This window comes from Bombina bombina, chromosome 4, assembly GCF_027579735.1.
Source record: "Bombina bombina isolate aBomBom1 chromosome 4, aBomBom1.pri, whole genome shotgun sequence".
Classification (NCBI taxonomy): domain Eukaryota; kingdom Metazoa; phylum Chordata; class Amphibia; order Anura; family Bombinatoridae; genus Bombina; species Bombina bombina.
Genome location: NC_069502.1, coordinates 338,330,462 through 338,352,101, shown reverse-complemented (window position 1 = coordinate 338,352,101; position 21,640 = coordinate 338,330,462).

Here is a 21,640-nt window from a genome sequence, read left to right as displayed (position 1 = left end):
ATTGTAATTAATTTATTTTAATTTAGGTAATTAATTTAATGATAGTGTAGTGTTAGGTTTAATTGTAACTTAGGTTAGGATTTATTTTACAGGTACTTTTATCTTTATTTTAACTAGGTAGTTATTAAATAGTTAATAACTATTTAATAACTATTCTACCTAGTTAAAATAAATACAAACTTGCCTGTAAAATAAAAATAAACCCTAAGATGGCTACAATGTAACTATTAGTTATATTGTAGCTAGCTTAGGGTTTATTTTATAGGTAAGTATTTTGTTTTAAATAGGAATAATTAATTTAATGCTAGGAATATTTATTTCGATTTATTTAAATTATCTTTAAGTTAAGGGGTGTTAGGGTTAGACTTAGGTTTAGGGGTTAATAAGTTTAATGTAGGTGGCGGCGGGGTCCAGGAGCGGCGGTTTAGGGGTTAATAAGTATAATATAGGTGGCGGCAGTGTAGGGGGGGCAGATTAGGGGTTAAACACTTTATTAGAGTTGCGGTGGGCTCCAGGAGTGGCGGTTTAGGGGTTAATACATTTATTAGAGTTGCGGCGGTATAGGGGGGCAGATTAGGGGTTAATAAGTATAATGTAGGTGACGGTGGGCTCCAGGAGCGGCGGTTTAGGGGTTAAACACTTTCTTTATTTCCAGCGGTGTAGGGGGGCAGATTAGGGGTGTTTAGACTCGGGGTACATGTTAGGGTGTTAGGTGTAGAAACTAGCATAGGAATCAATGGGATATCGGGCAGCAGCGAACATGAGCTTTCGCTGTTGTCAGACTCCCATTGATTCCTATGGCATCCACCGCCTCCAGGGCGGCGGATTGAAAACCAGGTACACTGGGCCGGAAAAGTGCCGAGCGTACCTGCTAGTTTTTTGATAACTACCAAAAGTAGTCAGATTGTGCCGAACTTGCGTTCGGAACATCTGTAGTCACATAAGCATCGATCTGTGTCGGACTGAATCCGCCGGATCGTATGTTACGTCACTATATTCTACTTTTGCCGGTCTGTAGGGTTTGATAACTACGGCGAATCAGGTTCGCCACAGATACACTGCGGAATTCCAGCGTATTTGCGGTTGACAGCTTGATAAATAGAGGCCATAGTGATAAGTCAGATTACAACACAAGCTTTTTATACACCTGTCCTTAATTGGCCACAGAAATGGAGACCAGAAACCTAAATTCCACCCCAGAATATTCAAGGGATGTATCTATTGATATGCAAAGCCTTGTAAACCTTGCTAGCAAAATGACAGTGTTAAAGGGACAGTAAAGTCAAAATTCAACTGAAATGCACAGAATAGAGCACTGCATTTTAAACAACTTTACAGTTTACTTCTATTAGCAATGGTTCTTAGTTCTATTGGTATCCATTGTTAAAGAGTAATCCTAGGCAAGCTCATGAGCGTGTACATATCTTTAGCCATCTTGCAGCAGTATTTGCAATATTGTTTATAGCAGTGTTATTCATAGTTGCAAACACTGCTGCCATAGACTGCTAAAGACATGTGCACGCTCCTGAGCTTCTATCAGCCTAACTAGGTTTACTCTTCAACAAAGAATACAATTAGAGCAAAGAAAATTTGATCATAAAAATAAAGTAGGACGTTGGTTAAAATGACATACTCTATCTGAATTATGAATGTTTAGTTTTGACTTTGCTGTCCCTTCAAAAAAAGATTTATTTTACATTCGGATCTTTTGCAGTTAAAAGGACATAAAACCGAAATTTTTCATTTATAAATCAGACAGATTATACTTTTTTTTTTTTTATATATACATTTTATTGATTTCCAACAGATTTATACATACAAGAGAAGCAAGGATAAATAATTACAAAACATAAATGTTCAATACAAAGTCAAAGAAACATTATATATCTAGTTTACTCCTAGATAAATTTAAATAAAAACGAAAAAGAAATCTTTTTTAACTAATATTTCATGTTCTTTGTAATTTTCCGGTGGAAGTTTCTTTTTTCCTTTTTCTTCCCTTTCTTCTCCCCTTTCCCTCTATCTTCCCCTTCACCCTTTCCCCTCTCTGCTTCTGCCCTTCCTCTGTGTGCTTCCTTTCCTTCTCTCCGAGAAGGAAAGACAACACAGAACAGAGCAGTCCAAGGAGTAAATAACAATTAATAATAATAAAAAACAAGAAAAGAGAAAAAAAAAGAAAAAAAAAAAAAAAAAAGGAAAAGAAAAAAAAAAACCCTCTATGTAGTAGGATGTTACCATAACCCCAAAAGAACTTGTTCTGTATTTCTAAACTGATAAATTAGGTATTCAATTTCACTTGGGGAAAAGGATTTGATGAAAATTGACCACTTTCTGAAGAATCGTATTACGTTATTTTCATCATTTAGGTCTGTATCTATCTGCTCAAGGATGCACTGTTTTTTAAGGCAGTTTTTAACCTCTTGAATACTTGGGGGTGTCCTATTTTTCCATTTTTTAAGGATTAGATATCTTACTGCTAGGATAGTTAAGTTTACAATCTTGGTATTGATGAGCCGTTCCTGCGGATCTTTCCAGAGATATATTATATGTAATGGTGATAGAGTCGGAGGGGAAGCTCCTATTACCCCAAGCCAGTACTGTATTTTTAACCAGAATTGTTGAATAGTTGGACAATCCCATATCATATGTATAAGATTTGCCAAAGGTAAAGAGCATTTGGGACAACTTATAAAGTCAGCGCTCCCACATCTAAAGCCCTTCTTGGGAGTGAAAAAAGTCATCAGTAATAGTTTTACATGTGACTCTCTCCATGTGGATGAAAGAGTAATTTTTGAGACCTCAGATATTGAGAATCGAATTACTCCAGAGTCTCCGCAATTTTGCGGGAATACAACTGCCCATTTAGAGGATATTTTATCCAAGTTCAGGTCTCCTTTTAAGGAGCTTAAATCTAGATAACTAGAGGAAATAGACATGATACCATTTTTGGCTAAAACTAGCCATTTTTCTATGGGCCCAAGTGTCCAATTCCATCCAAAATTGTATACTAAACTCGAGGCAAAATGTCTCACTTGCAAAAAGGCAAAGAAGTCCTTATGTGAGATATTAAACTCCTCTCTTAGGGAACCAAAAGTTTTTATACATTTCCTGTCAAAATCAAGTAACTGAGATCTTACTGAAACCCAGCGTTTCCCATCTTTGAAAAAGAGATGATTGGATTCCAGCTTGAAATTGCGGATTCCCTGTTAGCGGCATGAGTTTGGACACCCTGTGTTCTATATTTAAAAGTTTGCACACTTTCCACCAGGCCTTAAGTGGGTTAAACATGGATCTCATTTTTTTCACCTCTCTAGGTACAGAACTAGGAATGCAATGAATAATTGCCGATGGAACATAGGGGAATAATACATTTTTCTCGAGTTCATTATCAGTCACATAATTTCTTTCTGAAATCCAGTCCATTATTAAGCGGATCTGGCATGCATAGTTATATATCTTAATGTCGGGTAGGGCTAGTCCCGCATATTTTTTGGGAAAAGATAATTTAGATAGGGAGATTCTGGGCTTTTTATTTTGCCAGATAAATTTTCTTAATGCAGTATTAAATGTTATAACATCTTTTCCTTTAAGAATTAAAGGAGTATTTTGTAGAATATATAATATTTTAGGGAGGCAGACCATTTTAAAGAGAGCAATGCGGCCAGACAATGAAAGTGGAAGGGTTTGCCAATTTTTTAAATTATCTTTAATTTTATTCAAAACTGGGATAATGTTAAGATTATACCATGCATCAGGATTAGATGAAATTGTGATACCCAAATATCTAAAAGAATTGATCACTACTTTAAATGGTATGTTCAATAAGGAATCCTTACGGCTAGATTTAGAGTTTTGTCGGTAACGACCCGCGTAGCTAACGCTGGCTTTTTTCTGGCCGCACCTTTAAAATAACTCTGGTATTGAGAGTCCACAGAATGTCTGCGTTAGGCTCCAAAAAAGGAGTGTAGAGCATATTTAACGCAACTGCAACTCTCGATACTAGAGTTGCTTACGGACACGGCCAGCCTCAAAAACGTGCTCGTGCACGATTCCCCCATAGAAAACAATGGGGCTGTTTGAGCTGAAAAAAAACCTAACACCTGCAAAAAAGCCGCGTTCAGCTCCTAACGCAGCCCCATTGTTTGCAATGGGGAAACACTTCCTACGTCTGCACCTAACTAAAGTCTAAACACCCCTAACCTTACACTTATTAACCCCTAATCTGCCGCCCCTGCTATCGCTGACCCCTGTATATTATTTTTAACCCCTAATCTGCCGCTCCGTAAAACGCCGCTACTTACATTATCCCTATGTACCCCTAATCTGCTGCCCCTAACACCGCCGACCCCTATATTATATTTATTAACCCCTAATCTGCCCCCCACAACGTCGCCTCCACCTGCCTACACTTATTAACCCCTAATCTGCCGAGCGGACCGCACCGCTATTATTATAAAGTTATCAACCCCTAATCCGCCTCACTAACCCTATAATAAATAGTATTAACCCCTAATCTGCCCTCCCTAACATCGCCGACACCTAACTTCAATTATTAACCCCTAATCTGTCGATTGGAGCTCACCACTATTCTAATAAATGTATTAACCCCTAAAGCTAAGTCTAACCCTAACACTAACACCCCCCTAAATTAAATATAATTTTAATCTAACGAAATTAATTAACTCTTATTAAATAAATTATTCCTATTTAAAGCTAAATACTTACCTGTAAAATAAATCCTAATATAACTACAATATAAATTATAATTAAATTATAGCTATTTTAGGATTAATATTTATTTTACAGGTAACTTTGTATTTATTTTAACCAGGTACAATAGCTATTAAATAGTTAAGAACTATTTAATAGCTAAAATAGTTAAAATAATTACAAAACGACGAATGACGGTTCCTTTAAATGATGTCATCCAAGATGGCGTCCCTCGAATTCCGATTGGCTGATAGGATTCTATCAGCCAATCGGAATTAAGGTAGGAATATTCTGATTGGCTGATGGAATCAACCAATCAGAATCAAGTTCAATCCGATTGGCTGATCGGATCGGCCAATCGGATTGAACTTGATTCTGATTGGCTGATTCCATCAGCCAATCAGAATTTTCCTACCTTAATTCCGATTGGCTGATAGAATCATATCAGCCAATCGGAATTCGAGGGACGCCATCTTGGATGACGTCATTTAAAGGAACCGTCATTCGTCGTTCAGTCGTCGGCCAGGATGGATGTTCCGCGTCTGAGTTCTTCAGAATGCTGCCGCTCCGCTCCGGATGGATGACGATAGAAGATCCCGCTTGGATGAAGACTTCAATCGGATGGAAGACCTCTTCTGCCCCGCTTGGATGAAGACTTCTACCGGATGGAGGACCTCTTCTTGCTCCGCTTGGATGAAGAATTTGGCTCGGCTGGGTGAAGACGACTCAAGGTAGGGAGATCTTCAGGGGCTTAGTGTTAGGTTTATTTAAGGGGGGTTTGGGTTAGATTAGGGGTATGTGGGTGGTGGGTTGTAATGTTGGGGGGGGGGTATTGTATGTTTTTTTTTTACAGGCAAAAGAGCTGAACTTCTTGGGGCATGCCCCGCAAAGGGCCCTGTTCAGGGCTGGTAAGGTAAAAGAGCTTTGAACTTTAGTAATTTAGAATAGGGTAGGGCATTTTTTTTATTTTGGGGGGCTTTGTTATTTTATTAGGGGGCTTAGAGTAGGTGTAATTAGTTTAAAATTGTTGTAATATATTTCTAATGTTTGCAAATATTTTTTTATTTTTTGTAACTTAGTTCTTTTTTATTTTTTGTACTTTAGTTAGTTTATTTCATTGTATTTATTTGTAGGAATTGTATTTAATTTATTTATTGATAGTGTAGTGTTAGGTTTAATTGTAGATAATTATAGGTATTTTATTTAATTAATTTATTGATAGTGTAGTGTTAGGTTTAATTGTAACTTAGGTTAGGATTTATTTTACAGGTACATTTGTAATTATTTTAACTATTTTAGCTATTAAATAGTTCTTAACTATTTAATAGCTATTGTACCTGGTTAAAATAAATACAAAGTTACCTGTAAAATAAATATTAATCCTAAAATAGCTATAATATCATTATAATTTATATTGTAGCTATATTAGGATTTATTTTACAGGTAAGTATTTAGCTTTAAATAGGAATAATTTATTTAAGAAGAGTTAATTAATTTCGTTAGATTAAAATTATATTTAATTTAGGGGGGTGTTAGTGTTAGGGTTAGACTTAGCTTTAGGGGTTAATACATTTATTAGAATAGCGGTGAGCTCCAGTCGGCAGATTAAGGGTTAATAATTGAAGTTAGGTGTCGGCGATGTTAGGGAGGGCAGATTAGGGGTTAATACTATTTATTATAGGGTTAGTGAGGTGGATCAGGGGTTAATAACTTTATTATAGTAGCGGTGCGGTCCGCTCGGCAGATTAGGGGTTAATAAGTGTAGGCAGGTGGAGGCGACGTTGAGGGGGGCAGATTAGGGGTTAATAAATATAATATAGGGGTCAGCGGTGTTAGGGGCAGCAGATTAGGGGTACATAGCTATAATGTGGGTGGCGGCTCATTGCGGTCGGCAGATTAGGGGTTAATTATTGTAGGTAGCTGGCTGCGACGTTGTGGGGGGCAGGTTAGGGGTTAATAAATATAATATAGGGTTCGGCGGTGTTAGGGGCAGCAGATTAGGGGTACATAAGTATAACGTAGGTGGCGGTCGGCAGATTAGGGGTTAAAAAAATTTAATCGAGTGTCGGCGATGTGGGGGGACCTCGGTTTAGGGGTACATAGGTAGTTTATGGGTGTTAGTGTACTTTAGAGTACAGTAGTTAAGAGCTTTATGAACCGGCGTTAGCCCAGAAAGCTCTTAACTACTGACTTTTTTCTGCGGCTGGAGTTTTGTCGTTAGATTTCTAACGCTCACTTCAGACACGACTCTAAATACCGGAGTTAGAAAGATCCCATTGAAAAGATAGGATACGCAATTGATGTAAGGGGATCTGCGGTATGGAAAAGTCGCGGCTGAAAAGTGAGCGTTAGACCCTTTTTTGAATGACTCCAAATACCGGCGGTAGCCTAAAACCAGCGTTAGGAGCCTCTAACGCTGGTTTTCACGGCTACCGCCAAACTCCAAATCTAGGCCTTAGTTTGCTTAATCCAGAGTAATTCAGTTTTTGAAGTGTTTACCCTGTAGCCCGAAAATGAACCAAATTGCTCTATAATAGAAACTAACTTAAGAATATTTATAGAGGTATTAGAAATGTATATTAAAATATCGTCGGCATAAAGTGCGATTCTCATTTCTTTCTTACCGATTTTAATGCCATTAAGATGTTGCCTAATAAATATGGCTAGGGGCTCGATGGAAATATTAAAGAGAAGGGGAGAGAGAGGGCACCCTTGACGAGTTCCTCTTTTGAGAAAGATATCTGAGGAGATCAGTCCGTTGACTAACAATTTAGTGGAGGCTTTTTTATATAAGTTATTAATGATGTTAAGAAAATTTCCATAAAAGCCAAATTGTTGACAAGAATGTAGCAGATGGTCGAAATGAACTGAGTCAAAGGCTTTCTACGCATCTATCAATATAATTGCTGAATCAGGGGGGCCCCTCTCATCCCCCCTCTCTGCCCCCTCCTTGGTTTTATGGTAATCTATAGTGAGAAAAAGTTCCCTTATCTTGGCCGATGAGTTTCGTTTAAACATGAAACCTGCCTGGTCTTTATGGATAATTTTGGGGAGCAATATTTGTAATCTTGAGGCTAAAATTGATGACATTATTTTATAGTCTACATTTAACAATGCTATGGGCCTGTAGGATTCTTTCTTATCAGACTCCTTCCCTGGTTTAAGTATTAAGGTAGTGTATGAGGCCGTAAAGCTCGATGGTGGAATATTATTCTTTATGTAAATATCATTGTATACTGAAGATAAATATGGTAATACTGTCGGAGAAAGCATTTTATAAAATTCATTGGGAAGCCCATCCGGGCCCGGGGCTTTATTAAAAGAGAGGTCTTGTATTGCTCTAGAAATTTCAGTTTCCGATATAGGAGAGTTAAGGGGTTCAATTAGGTCTGAAGACAAAGTTTCAAACGTAATTTTTCCCCGGAAGTTTTCTTGTTCTGTATAGTTCGAAACCTTTAAAGAGTATAAATCTTGGTAATAATCAGAAAAATATTGTAGGAGTTCATCTGGTGCCGTTATAGCTTTACCTTCTTTCTTTAAAGAGTCAATGTTTGGGGATTGCTTCTCCCTTTTTACTAGACTAGCTAAGAGTTTTCCTGTTTTACTACCGTATCTGTACATTCTAGCTTGAAATTTTAAATCTTTCTGGGTAGTCTTGTATAATAGGAATGAGTCCCTCACTTTCAACGCTTGTATATATCGTGCCCAATTTTCAGACGTTTTTTCTAGCAGGTAAGAGTTGTATGAGTTAGAAATAGATTTCAAGATTTCTTTTTCCCTGATCTTAAATTTTTTTGTTCTGCTTATACTATAGGCTAAAATCTCTCCTCTTAATACTGCTTTAGCAGTTTCCCAAAAAATAATAGGACGGTTTATATATTCTTTATTAAATGAAATAAATTCTTGGAATTTGGTATTCAGCCAATTCTTAAACTTAAGGTCTGCTGCTAGGTAAGTTGGTAAAAAGAATCTGGAGTATCTTGGGGTGGTGTTAGTGGGACAGAATTCTAGAAAAATTGGAGCGTGGTCTGAGATACAAATAGGGAGGATTCCTGCGGTTAGTCTCAATTTAGATAATCTTTCATCCACAAGAAATAAATCAATCCGCGAAAGCGACTTATGTGCCTTAGATAGACAAGTATAATTTCTGCAGTCTGGGTTCTGTGTCCTCCATATATCTGTGACCCTAAGGTTCTGATAGAGTTTTAAAAACATCTTAGATTCTAAATTATCCCTCTTGGTTCTGAGAGAGGAATTCTTGTGTCTTAATCTATCTAAAGGATATTGAGGTGACATGTTGAAATCACCTCCTATTATCAAGAATCCCTCTGCATAAGTCATTATATTAGCTTGGAGAGTGTCCCAAAAGGAAAAACTGAAAACATTGGGGGCATAGATATTGCATAGTGTATATAATGTCGCATCTATTTTAATTTTTACCATTAGGAACCTCCCCTCCGAATCTGTTTTTGTATGATTAATTTGATAATTTAATTTTTTTCCCCAATAATATCGCCACTCCCCCCTTACGTTGACTACTAGGTGAAGCAAGAACCTCTTTGACCCAGGAACTTTTTAATTTAGAAACTTCTTCTGTTTTTAAGTGGGTTTCCTGTATGAAGGCGATGTCTGTGTTTTTTAAATGGGCAATTATGGTTTTACGTTTGATAGGTGATGTTAAACCCCCAATATTCCAAGAAGCTACCTTAAAACCCTTTATTGTTTCTATCATCTAAAAAATAATAATGAAGAAAAAAAAAAAAAAAGTTAAAATTAATTTCCCCCTTTTCATACAATAGTCAACATGGTCAAAAACTTTTAGCCTTGTCAAGGCCCTTGAAGTAACTTTTATAATCTTAGCCATACTTTTGAATCTTATTTAATTGCTATGTGCTTACATAAGTATTAGCTTAAGGCCCTATCCTGTTCCGTCGGGAGCTGCTGAGTGATAAATCTCTCTGCTTCTCTCGCGGAGTCAAAAAATTGTGTCTCATTATCAATTGTTATTTTCAGTCTCGCTGGATATATAATAGTAGCGCGGTGACCCTGCCTTATCAGCTTAGTACATAGTGGGGCCAAATCTCTTCTTTTAGCAGAGGTCTCTGCTGAGAAGTCTTGAAATAACATAATTTTAGCGCCCCCCAGTGTTTTAGGCTGATTCTTTTTAAAGTACTGTAATAGTAAAAGTTTATCCTGGTAGTTAAGTGCCTTGGCAATGATAGGTCTGGGTCTGGCATCCTGTCTGTCTGGGTTCTGCCATCCTAATCTATGGGCTCTCTCAAGCACTATCCGCGGGTGGGTTTGGGGAATTTGTAGAAGTTGGGGCAATGTTATGGTTAACAATTTGTCAAGGTCTTCATATTGTTTTTGTTCGGGTACCCCTATTACTCTAAAGTTATTGCGTCTAGCGCGGTTCTCTAAGTCTTCTAGTTTTGCCTGAACTTTTATGAGCTTGGAATTCATTATGTCTGTCTTATAGGTTACTGTGTTGTCTTCTAATTCTGAAATTCTTTGTTCTGCCTCTGTTAATCTATTTGAGAACTGACAAATTTCTACTGTAAGTACATTTATATCCTGTTTAATTTCATTCCTGAGAAGGTCAAATTTTGGTGTCAGGGCCTCTGAAATGCTTGTAACTAAAGCTTGTAAGTCTATTGGTTCATTTGTCTGAGGAGTAGTCGTGTTAGTGGGGTGCATGTCTACTGTGGTATCTACCGTGGTTTTATTTCTCTTTTCTCGTGATCTCCCAGCCATATTGGAGGGGGGAGTTTTTGTGTTTGTGGAAAAAAAATTATCCATGTGTTAATAAAGTGTGAAAAAAAATAAAATATATTTTCTCTCTCTTTTTTCTTTATCAGTGTTGGGAATGTGTATTGTGAGGGGGAGGGTGTGCAAATTAGGTGTATAAATGTGAAACTAATAAGTAATTTAATTGCTCCCTTATCTCTTCTTTTTCTCTTTTTCTTTCTCTCCTTCTTCTTGTATTCAATTAGGACTTAGTAGCTCTGTTTTTGGCTGATATTTATCTTTCAGTGACCACTGAAACACAGTTTTTTATTTTTTATCTCGTTTTAGACCCTCTCTTGGTGCTCCCTCTTGATTATTAATTAATCAAGAGGGATCAGATAGAATTTCTAAAGTTCTCAGGAAAAAGATAAAAAAGAACAAGTATTTCTGAGTTGTTGATATGTCTTTAAATAGTCAGATTATCTCTAATCTAGTTACTTATCAGCAACAGATTAATAAATAGAGTTTTTATAGTTCAGGGATAAGGTCTTATACTTTACAAATAATCTTTTTTTTTTTTCCCTTTCTTCTTTAATCAAAGCCTGTAAGCTAAATATTACTTTAGTTTAACTATGTCTTTCAACAAACCAAATGTCTTAATTCAGAAACCCTTTTCTAATGAGTGATATTCCTTTTGATCACAGACTAGGGTCAGAAAAAGATAACAATCCTATACCAAATTTAAAATTTACAGGCCTAGATAGCAATCTCTATGAGATAATCTAAATCATCATTAAGCACTTTTTTTGTGGATTGGGGGAAAGCTCCCCCTTTCATTTTCCCTTTTTCTTTATACAAAACGTGTGTTCTTAAAACTTGCAGACATTCATTTATTGGTTTACTTTTGTTCACTTTATCTGAGTGATCTATAATCACAATAAGACAGTTATTGCCCTCCTTCCCCTTCTTTTCCTCTTTTTGCCTCTTTCTCTATTCGTTAGCTATGAAGAGGAAAGAGGGCAATAAATCAAGTGTCAGAGCCCTTTTTAGCAGATTATAAGTTTTAGACTGAAACCAGAGCTATATTAATTAAATAGGGGATATCAATTTTACAAGTTTGTAACAAGTACCTTAATGCAGATTGAAATATATTGTACCCATATTATAAATTCCTCCTATTGCCCTCCCTTAATGTTTTCCTCTTTTTCCCTTTTTTCCCCCTTCCCTTTGTCTTCTCTCCTTTTCCCTGTCTTATACACCTCTATATATATTCATGTAACAAAAATAGGTTTATGCTAAACAAGTCCATATAGTAATCATACAGCTTTACTTAAAGTGGGATAGGATTTCACTTTTTCTTTCTCTTTTTTCCCCTCCTTTGTTACAAAAAAAAGTACCTGGCCCCTATCCATGGGGATCTGGTGTAACAGTTCTTTTGGGCCAAGGAGAGGAGCTTCAAGTAAAGCGTATGTCTGGATCCCCCCCTCGCAGCATCGGTGGGGGGAGGAACACCGGTGTTCCAAAGTGGAAAGGTATCCAATTTTCCAGCCTTCTAATTCGGGGTTGATACAGCGGACTGTTGCTGGAGCCCTCACAGGGCAGCTCTTTACAACACAAGGGTATTGCTTCGTTGCAGGTTCAAGGAGGAATCCTGATAGAGCCCACAAAAGTATGCGCTTCAAGCTCTGTATCTGCAGCTCTCTTTGCCAATCAGGGACAGTTCGGCTGTTTGGAAGTATCTGCCCGTGCCGCTAAGACAACTCTGAGTGTCGCTGCCACTCCCCCTTGACTGATGGATCCATTTTTAAACAACAACTATATTAAATAATCATCTGATTAGTAAACATGGTTATTTTACCTGCTCTCATCCAAAGTAATACTGAAAACCTGGCCTGTTGGGGAGGCCTGACAGGTTTGAAAACCAGTGATCTATCTGAATCATGAAAGAAGAAAAAAAGGGGTTTCATGTCCCTTTAAGTGCTTAATTGCGGATATAAAATGAAAAAATAAAAAATGAATTCAAGTGTAAGACATTAATTTCTAAGCTGGCGTTCCTAGTGCTCCATCCGCACATAGGTCTCTCCTGGATATCCACAGCCATTGGAGTGCAAAAGAAGATAGGCACCCCTGGCTACGATAGTAAAGGAGGCGGAGGAGCTGTCCTTCGCCCAGACTACTATCCGGATCCCGGGAAGTCAAGCTAGCTACATGGCTAGAGCCATCAGAGGTACAAACAGCAGCACAAATGAAAAGAAGGAAGTCTCTGGTAAATACGCAGGCTTAAAGCAGCAGCGAGTATCATACTCCCAGGACCCCCGGCAGCTACATAATAGATGAGGTGGCCGATAGCATCTTGAATTAATACCAATAGCACCGAGATAGGAGATCTTGCAGTGTCAATGGTTAAAAACTGCTGGTAACGTTTATCCTGCCTGGCTAACAGCTATCCTTAACACCCTCCCAGAACCCCGGAGACATATTTAAAGAAATCACTAAAGATACTGTAAAACATGTCATTGTGTGTCCTGGGGTAGGAGGAACATTATCTATCGGAGATTTACGGAGTGTTCAGGTCCTAGAAAAGGCAACTATGGTAATCTAAGGAATGTGTTACTAAAGTTTCTGCTAAGGTAGACCGGCTGTTGTGTACACAGTAACCCTGCAACAAGATAAGTACTATCTATGTTATATATCCTTCTGGGAAGTGATATGTGCTTAAAGAGACTGCCATTTTATATATCGTCCTTGTGTTTAAAATGGACACATGTTAAGAGGAGCACTTTGGTAAACAGCTAATATCTGTGTTATAAGCCCCAGTTTTTCCCGCTAAAGCTAACTACAACCAAGCTATCATAGAAAAAGGAGAGGATAGTTAGCTGGGCTAGTGCCATTTGACTGTAAATTGGAACGAAGAGTGGCATTATAGGCACCAAAGGCATTAAAAAAGCTATATGCAATACTTTATGAACTAGAGACTTGCTTCCTCCTCTATAAACAGCTTTATTGAGACTTTTCTTACTATATCAAGAGCTTGAAGCTGCTTCCCTGAGAAAAAGCTGTGCCTGGAAGGCTTTATATTTATATCACTAATTGTTGTCTCTTTTTTTTTTTTTGTGTGGTTATTTTTATATATAAAGGTATCTGGATATACATGCATAAGTATCTTCTGACAGAAGTGAGTCAAAACCAATAGAATAGATTGATGGCAGATTGATATATTGTCTGGGAAAAGTATTTCTGTACTGTTTCGGTGCTATTTTTTCTTTGTTTGGCACCCGAGCTGTGAACAAATATTAGTGTTCTTTTTTTTATTAGTAGAATTTAATTATAGGCTCAAGTGCTTCAAATGTGTCAAGGGCAGTTGAGGATCCCTCAACAAAATGGTTCAGTTTTTTAGTCTATATAACGTTTAAAATCAAAGGATTAATTTATGGCACATTGAACCTAGAAAAAGGCAAAATAGCCTAACTTATTTATAAAGAGCACAATATTCTAGCTGTAGTAAGTATATAAAAAGCAAGACAGTTAATCAAAGGGTAAAAAATCCTATTGGTTGTTGCAATCAGCCAATAGGATTGAGCTTTCATCCTATTGGCTGAACTCTATCAGCCAATCAGAATGTAAGGGACGCTATCTTGGATGACGTACCTTAAAGGGAAACTTCATTCTTTGTTGATTATCGGAAGAAGAGGATGCTCCGTGCCGGATGTCTTGAAGATGGACCCGCTCCGCGCCGGATGGATGAAGATAGAAGATGCCGGATGGATGAAGATAGAAGATGCCGTCTGGATGAAGACTTCTGACCGCTTGGATGAAGACTTCTGCCGGCTTCAATGAAGAATTCTGCCGGCTTCAATGAAGACTTCTGCCCACTTGGATGAAAACTTCTGCCGCCTGGATGAGGATGGATGTCCGGTCACGAAAACTGTAAGTGGATCGTTGGGGGTTAGTGTTAGGTTTTTTAAGGGTTTATTGGATGGGTTTTACTTTTAGCTTAGGGTTTGGGCAGTAAAAGAGCTAAATGCCCTTTTAAGAGCAATGCCGATCCAAATGCCTTTTTCAGGGCAATGGTTAGCTTAGGTTTATTTAGATTTTTTTATTTGGGGGGTTTGGTTGTGTGGGTGGGGGGTTTTACTGTTGGGGGGGTCGTTTGTATTTTTTTTTACAGGTAAAAGAGCTAATTTCTTTGGGGTAATGCCACGCAAAAGGCCCTTTTAAGGGCCATTGGCAGTTTAGTGTAGGCTACGTTTGTTTGTTTTTTGGGGGGGGGGGGCTTTTTAATTTTGATAGGGCTATTAGATTAGGAGTAATTCTTTTTTATTTTTGATAATTTCGTTTTTTATTTTGTGTAATTTAGTGTTTATTTTTTTTTTGTAATTTAGATAAATGTATTGTATTAATTTAATTTATTTTATTTTATTGTAATGTTAGCTTTTAGTGTAAGGCTGGTTAGGTTATATTTCACAGGTAAGTTTGTATTTATTTTAGCTAGGTAGTAAGTAAATAGTTAATAACTATTTACTAACTAGTCTACCTAGTTAAAATAAATACAAACTTACCTGTGAAATAAAAATAAAACCTAACTATTAGTTATATTGTAGCTAGCTTAGGTTTTATTTTACAGGTAAGTATTTAGTTTTAAATAGGAATTATTTAGGTAATAATTGTAAGTTTTATTTAGATTTATTTTAATTATATTTAAGTTAGGGGGTCTTAGGGTTAGGGTTACGTTAGGGTTAGTGTTAGGTTTAGGGGTTAATAGGTTTATTATAGCGGTGGTGTGGGTTGACGGCAGATTAGGGGTTAATAATATTTAAATAGTGTTTGCGATGTGGGAGGGCGGCGTTTTTTAGGGGTACCTTAACTTTATTATAGTGGTGATGATGTGGGAAAGCGGCGGAATAGGGTAAATACATTTTTTCAGTGGCGACGATGTCAGGAGCGGCATATTAGGGGTTAATAATTATATTATAGTGTTTGTGATGCGGGAGGGCCTCGGTTTAGGGGTTAATATGTAGTTTATGGGTGTTAGTGCACTTTTTTTTTTTTTCTTAATATATTTTTTATTGAGGATTAAAAAACAAACATACATGCATCTTGTAGTAAATTGACAATATGTTCCATAGCAGTGAGATGACACATATCAGATAAATACGTAAGGGGATAAAGTGGTATACAATACGGTAGCCAACTATCTAAATAGAACTTGCAGAATAGAACAAACAATGTCAAATGTTAATCCTCGTTTTTCCTCCTCCAAAACACAAGTGAGGTCACTTTTGGACCCCCACCACATCAATTGTGAAAAATAACAGGAGGGTTGCATTAAACACATAGAAATATAGTGGAAACAGTGGAACATATAGGGCCTCTCTTGGAACCTTAGAGCTATAATGATAATAATATTTTAAAAAATGAGATGCACAACGAAAAGTAGTATGAGGACAACAGCTTGCTAATTGGTTATACATGGGAAGAAGACTAGAGACCAGGGACAAATATGTATATGACCCCCCAAATTACATTCGGGATTTCACTTATAACAAATAGAGAGGGTATATAGCGTGGGGATTTCCAGACCAGTCAGCAGTTACAATAAAAGTGAGACTTCTAAACAGTGAGAATTCCTATCTGAGCCTAGGATAAAATGCTATATGTGTGTAATACATCAAGGAATACAGCAGATCTTGGTTAGAGCAATAGGGACTTCTCTCATTAACCCTTTGGGGGAGCCTCTGAATAATACAAATATATTACATATAGTATAGCTCTACATGGAAGTTTGCTCTACTTGATGGACTTACTTAGCAATAAACATAGTATATACTGTTACAATCTATACGACTGCATATGTGGTAAGATTCATAGCTCATGGGTGACTCTGAATGCTAGGAGTTAATCCTGAGAAGAGACACACAATTGCACTGAATCCCAGAGACCAAATACAAGCAAAAAAAAAAAAAGGCGTGCATTGCTCAGGAGCTCTAGATAGGGCAAGGAAAGTCACATAAGGTCCTCAGTTCACTGATCGCTAAATCACCAGGTATAGGGGCCAAAGGAATAACTATGTACAGGTAGATAGAACATCAAAGAGGAAGACTTGGGGGGTTTGAATAAGTCCTCAAGGAACCAATGCGCTTACCAAGCCTTAGTTCTGGATTATGATGTCAGCCCACTCCGGAGCTAGGAGACAAGTGAGGTGGGATAGAGCCTCCCCGGCCAGTGACAGGCCATGCAAGAGCTGCTGTGTGGCTCGGCCCGTACTTTCTGAAAGGAATGTTCTTGTGGGCAATTGTCTCCTGCCGCCAAAGCATGTCCAGCATTAATGAGCCACCAGCTGCGTTCTGTGAGTAGAAGAGGTCCCCGCTGAGCCATTGAGAAAGGAGAGGCGGTACAGCGAGACCACTGCAGGGAGCACGATAGGTTATGGCCGTATCCCAGCCCATCTCACCTGGAGACGCCGATATCAGTGTTATTTCATATCTGGTGGGATCTGGGAATCGTCTCTCAGCTTGCAGGCTGTACTCCTCCTTTGAACTCTGCATGTAGTCAGCGGGCGGTCTCGGCCGCAAAGATACATTCCCAGGAGTATGCGGGTAAGTGAGGGCACCAACCTCCTGCAGGGGGGCTGTTGTAGGCACGATACGGTCATCAGACCCAGTTAGGCCCCAAGTTACTGGGATAGCTTTATGTGGTAACAAGTGAGGCGCTGATCTATATCGGACTCCTCCAATTATGCTCTGCCCGACCTCTCCCCTATATTTACTCACAGTGTTACAGGGGCTGTGGTCCGGGGTCCTCCAAAGTAGCGGTGAGAGTGCCATAGCTTGGGTCTGTTCACTCGAGGATCGCTGCTGCATTATTTCAGCTTCCGGAACATATGGTGTGGTCTCTGTGCTAGCGGTGTCCACTCCCTGTTGTTTCTTCACCTCGTGTTCGCCAAAAGTGGTTTTGATCTCTGCGCCACTGCTGGCATCCGTGGCAACACCCTCTCCTTCCATGTAAGTCTCCTTACGGTAGCTGGGTAGGGTTGCTGCTTGCGAATGTTCCCCTGATTCCACGTGGCAGCCGAAGTCAGGTCGGAATGCCCTCTCTATGCGGTCACATAGCTGGGTCCTGTAGGTCTCTAAGATTGAACTCAGAGTAGCAATAAACTGTGCTTTCTCCATTACTTGCATGAAGTTTTGATAGTAGTGGAATTTTTCAGTGATATCACACTGCGTACTCGGCGTACAAGATACCGGGGGGGTTGTTGAGAGCCTCTCACTGTGGAGCCTGCCTTAGGCCTCAACGTTCCGGATCAGTTATTTAGAGTGAAATCCCCGATATTGTGGTATCATTCAATTCAGCTTAATGTGTATTCCTTAGATATCAGGGTGAGGTAGGTGGATGAACCTCTTAAACACAGATAAAAGGCATATTATCAGCGCTTCACTCAGAGCAACTAATATTGCAACCATTCAAGGTGCTGCCCAGAAACCCCCCCCCCCCCCCCGTTAGTGCACTTTTTAACAATTTTATGGTACAACTTTGTAGCATAAAACTCATAACTACTGACTTTAGATGGCGGTACGGATCTTGTCATTTTAGGCTGTACCGCTCACTTTTTGACCTCACAGCAAACTTTTTAATACCGGCGCTATGGAAGTCTCATTGAAAAAGGAATTTTCTTAAAGTGCGGTACTGACTATGCGTGACGGCCAAATAAGTGTGCGGTACAGCTATTCTGACAAGACTTGTAATAGCAGCGTTAGTGAAAAAGCACCGTTATGGGCCATAACGATGCTTTTTCACACATAATGCCAAACTCATAATCTAGCTGAGAGTTAGCAATCCTAAAAAATAAACTTAAACAGGTACCCAATAGACTAGTAGAAATAGAAAATATAATATCTGATCTAGATGATTTGAAACATACTCAACAAAATACGCTAAATGCACAAACTAAAACAATAGAAACTTTACAGTCCTGTCTAGACGACCTAGAGGACAGGTCACAGAGAAATAATCTTAAAATAGTGGAACTACCAGAAACCTACGGAATTTGCTGATCTTATGAATTTTGTCACACATACCTTACCACAGATTCTTGATATACCCCCAACAACCTCAGGGATTTTAGTAGAAAGGGTACATAGGTTAGGAACCAATACGAGAAAGGATAACACCATAAAGTCAAAAAGACCAGTTCTAATACAATTCTTAAATTTTCAGGATAAACAAAAAATATTACTATATTATAGGAAAAAAGCCTTCGTAGAAATAAATAAAGAACAAAAATTGTTGTTTCAGGATTTTTCTGCAGAGACTCTAAACAAGAGGAGAGCTATGGCCCCTTGGTGTACGCAGCTGATTAATGCAGGCTATCAAGCCACCATGATATACCCTGCCAAAATAAAAATATTTAGAGACAACAATACTATTCTTTTAAATAAGATAGAGGAAGTTAAGCAGTTTATGGAAAATAACAATCTACAGTAAAAAGATGAATAGAATATATCATAGAATTTTTAAACAGAATAGTTTGTACCTCTCACTCTTTTTTTTCTCTCTCTTCTTTCTCACTCTCCTCTCGCTCTCTCTTCCTCATTCTCTCGTTTTTCGCTTCTATGGAATGCTGCCTCCAATATTTTTTTGTAAGAGATAGATGAGAAATACTATTGAGTTTCTCTCTTGGAACGTGGGGGGTTTCTCCTCGCCAGCCAAGAGAAAAAAAATAATTCACCATCTCAAAAGCTATAAACCCTATGTTGTTTTCTTACAAGAAATGCATCTGAGCCAACAGGAAGCTGAAAAATTAAGGATAGGTTGGGTTGGAGAGGTAATAGCTGTGCCAGCAATAAATAGGAAGAGGGGGGTGGCATGTATTTTTAACAAAAATTTAGACTTCCGACTGTTATCACAATAAAAAGATGTAGAGGGTAGATGTCTGATCTTAGAAATTGAGGTAAATGAGTCCCGGTACACGTTATGTAACCTGTATGCGCCAAACGAATGTCAGACAGATTTATTTTTGGGATAGACTATTTGCTAAGCTGATTAATTTGATTGATGCACAGATGATTATCGGAGGAGATTTTAATAGTGTATTTGTTCCCCAACTGGATAGACTCAAATCCAACAGGACATACAGATCCAAAAAAAGCAAACATTTTATCTAATTTTTCTAAAAGTCTTTAATTAAAAGATATATGGAGAATACAACACCCAGATGAAAGACTTTTTACATGTGAATCTAAAACCCATCGTACCCTCTCAAGAATTGATATGTTCTTGGTGAGCGAAGGACTGTTACATCTGGAAATTAACACAGACATCCAAAATATAATTTTATCAGACCATGCAATCATTTCTTTATCTATCCAGTTGGGGAATAAATGGGAAAGTCAGCGTGGAAATTTTTTTCCCCTCCTTCCTGTCTTTGAATGTCGACTTCAGGAATTGGATGACACAAAAATGGAGGGATTATGTCTCCTTTAATAAAGAATACCTGGCTAAAATAGAAATAGTTTGGGAGGCGGCGAGGGCTTATCTTAGAGGGGAAATAAAGGCATACATGCTAAAAAAGAAAAGAAAGTTCAGAAATAGGGATTTACAACTGACAAATCAACTTAAAAATAAGTACGATATATAGAAATTCCTAATAGAGACAACTGGAATAGTTATAAAAAAGCTAAAACTGAAAGAGAGATTTTCTTAGACCAGCATCAGACTCAAGAGGATCTAAAAAATAAAGCAATCTGTGGGAGGTTCTCTCCAAAAACTGCCAAAATGTTAGCTAATCTTTCTAGAAGCACGAAGAATAATAATTATATTGGGACAATTGTCTCTGAGGGAAATAAATATAATACCCCAAAGGACATTAATAGACAATTCTTTAATTTTTTTCAAGAAATATATTCACTCATAGAAGGTAATAGGCGAAAGAACGCTTTTGGGATAACCTTAAATTGCCCAAAATTTCTGCAGATCAATAATTATTGATTAATGAAGAGATTACGGTAGAAGAAACAGTGAAGGCAATTAATGAAATTGCTATGGGTAAAGCACCAGGCCCCGATCAATTACCAGCTGAATATTATAAGATTCTGTTAGATACAGTTGCCCCCACCATGACAAAATTGTTTAATTTATATTTTGTACACCATTATAAACCCTCCAAAAACTTTACTGCATCTAATATTATTCTTATACTTAAGAAAGATAAGGACCCCAATTTAATGGACTTGTATAGACCTAGTTCATTTCTAAACAATGACTACAAAATTTTAGCAAATATAATAGCCAAGCAATTAAAAAGTGTCATTGGAGAGATTATACATCCAGATCAAACCAGTTTTATGCCTGGTAGAACAGCTCAAAAAAATATAAGAAAGGCATTGACACTAATTGAACATGCAATGGCGGTGCACAGAACAGAGAACAAGATTTTGCCTTATTAACTGTAGATGCTGAAAAGGCTTTTGACTCTGTCCTGTGGGACCACTTATTCACAGCCCTAAAATTTTTTGTCTTTTCAGGACACTTTCTTAGTTATATATCTTTACTATATCAGAATCCTGTCTCTTTCCTTAGCACAAATAATGTTCTCTCCCGAGCTATAATTCTACATAAAGGAACAAGAAAAGGATGTCCACTATCCCCGCTATTATTTAATAACGCCCTAGAACCCTTAGCAGTAAAATGCTCTGATAGACTACAAGGCATAAACTTAGGTAATCATAATTCTATATTGTCACTATATGCAGACGATATTCTATTTTAAATAAGGAACTCCAAAAAGAATATACCAATACTTTTGAATATTATAGCAGAGTTCAGTAAGTTTGCCGGGTATAAAATGAATCACTCTAAATCAGAGATTCTATGGGTAATTAAAAATAAAGATAGTCTTACAGAGAACCCTTTTAAATCTACGGAAAGAAATATTAAATATTTGGGAATTATTATTTCTAAAAATCCAGAAGAATGGTATGATGCTAACTATATACCTATGTAGCAAAAATGCCTTGCTGATCTGCAAAGATGGAGTAAATTACCTCTCACACTCTCGGCAAAAATTGCCTTAATAAAAATGTGATTATTCTCAAAGATCTTATTCCTGCTACAAAATATTCCGATGTTTTTAAAAAAACTTGACATTCAAAAATTTAACGCCAGTTGTTGCCAATTCCTCTGGGCCCCAACGAAACCACGTATTTCC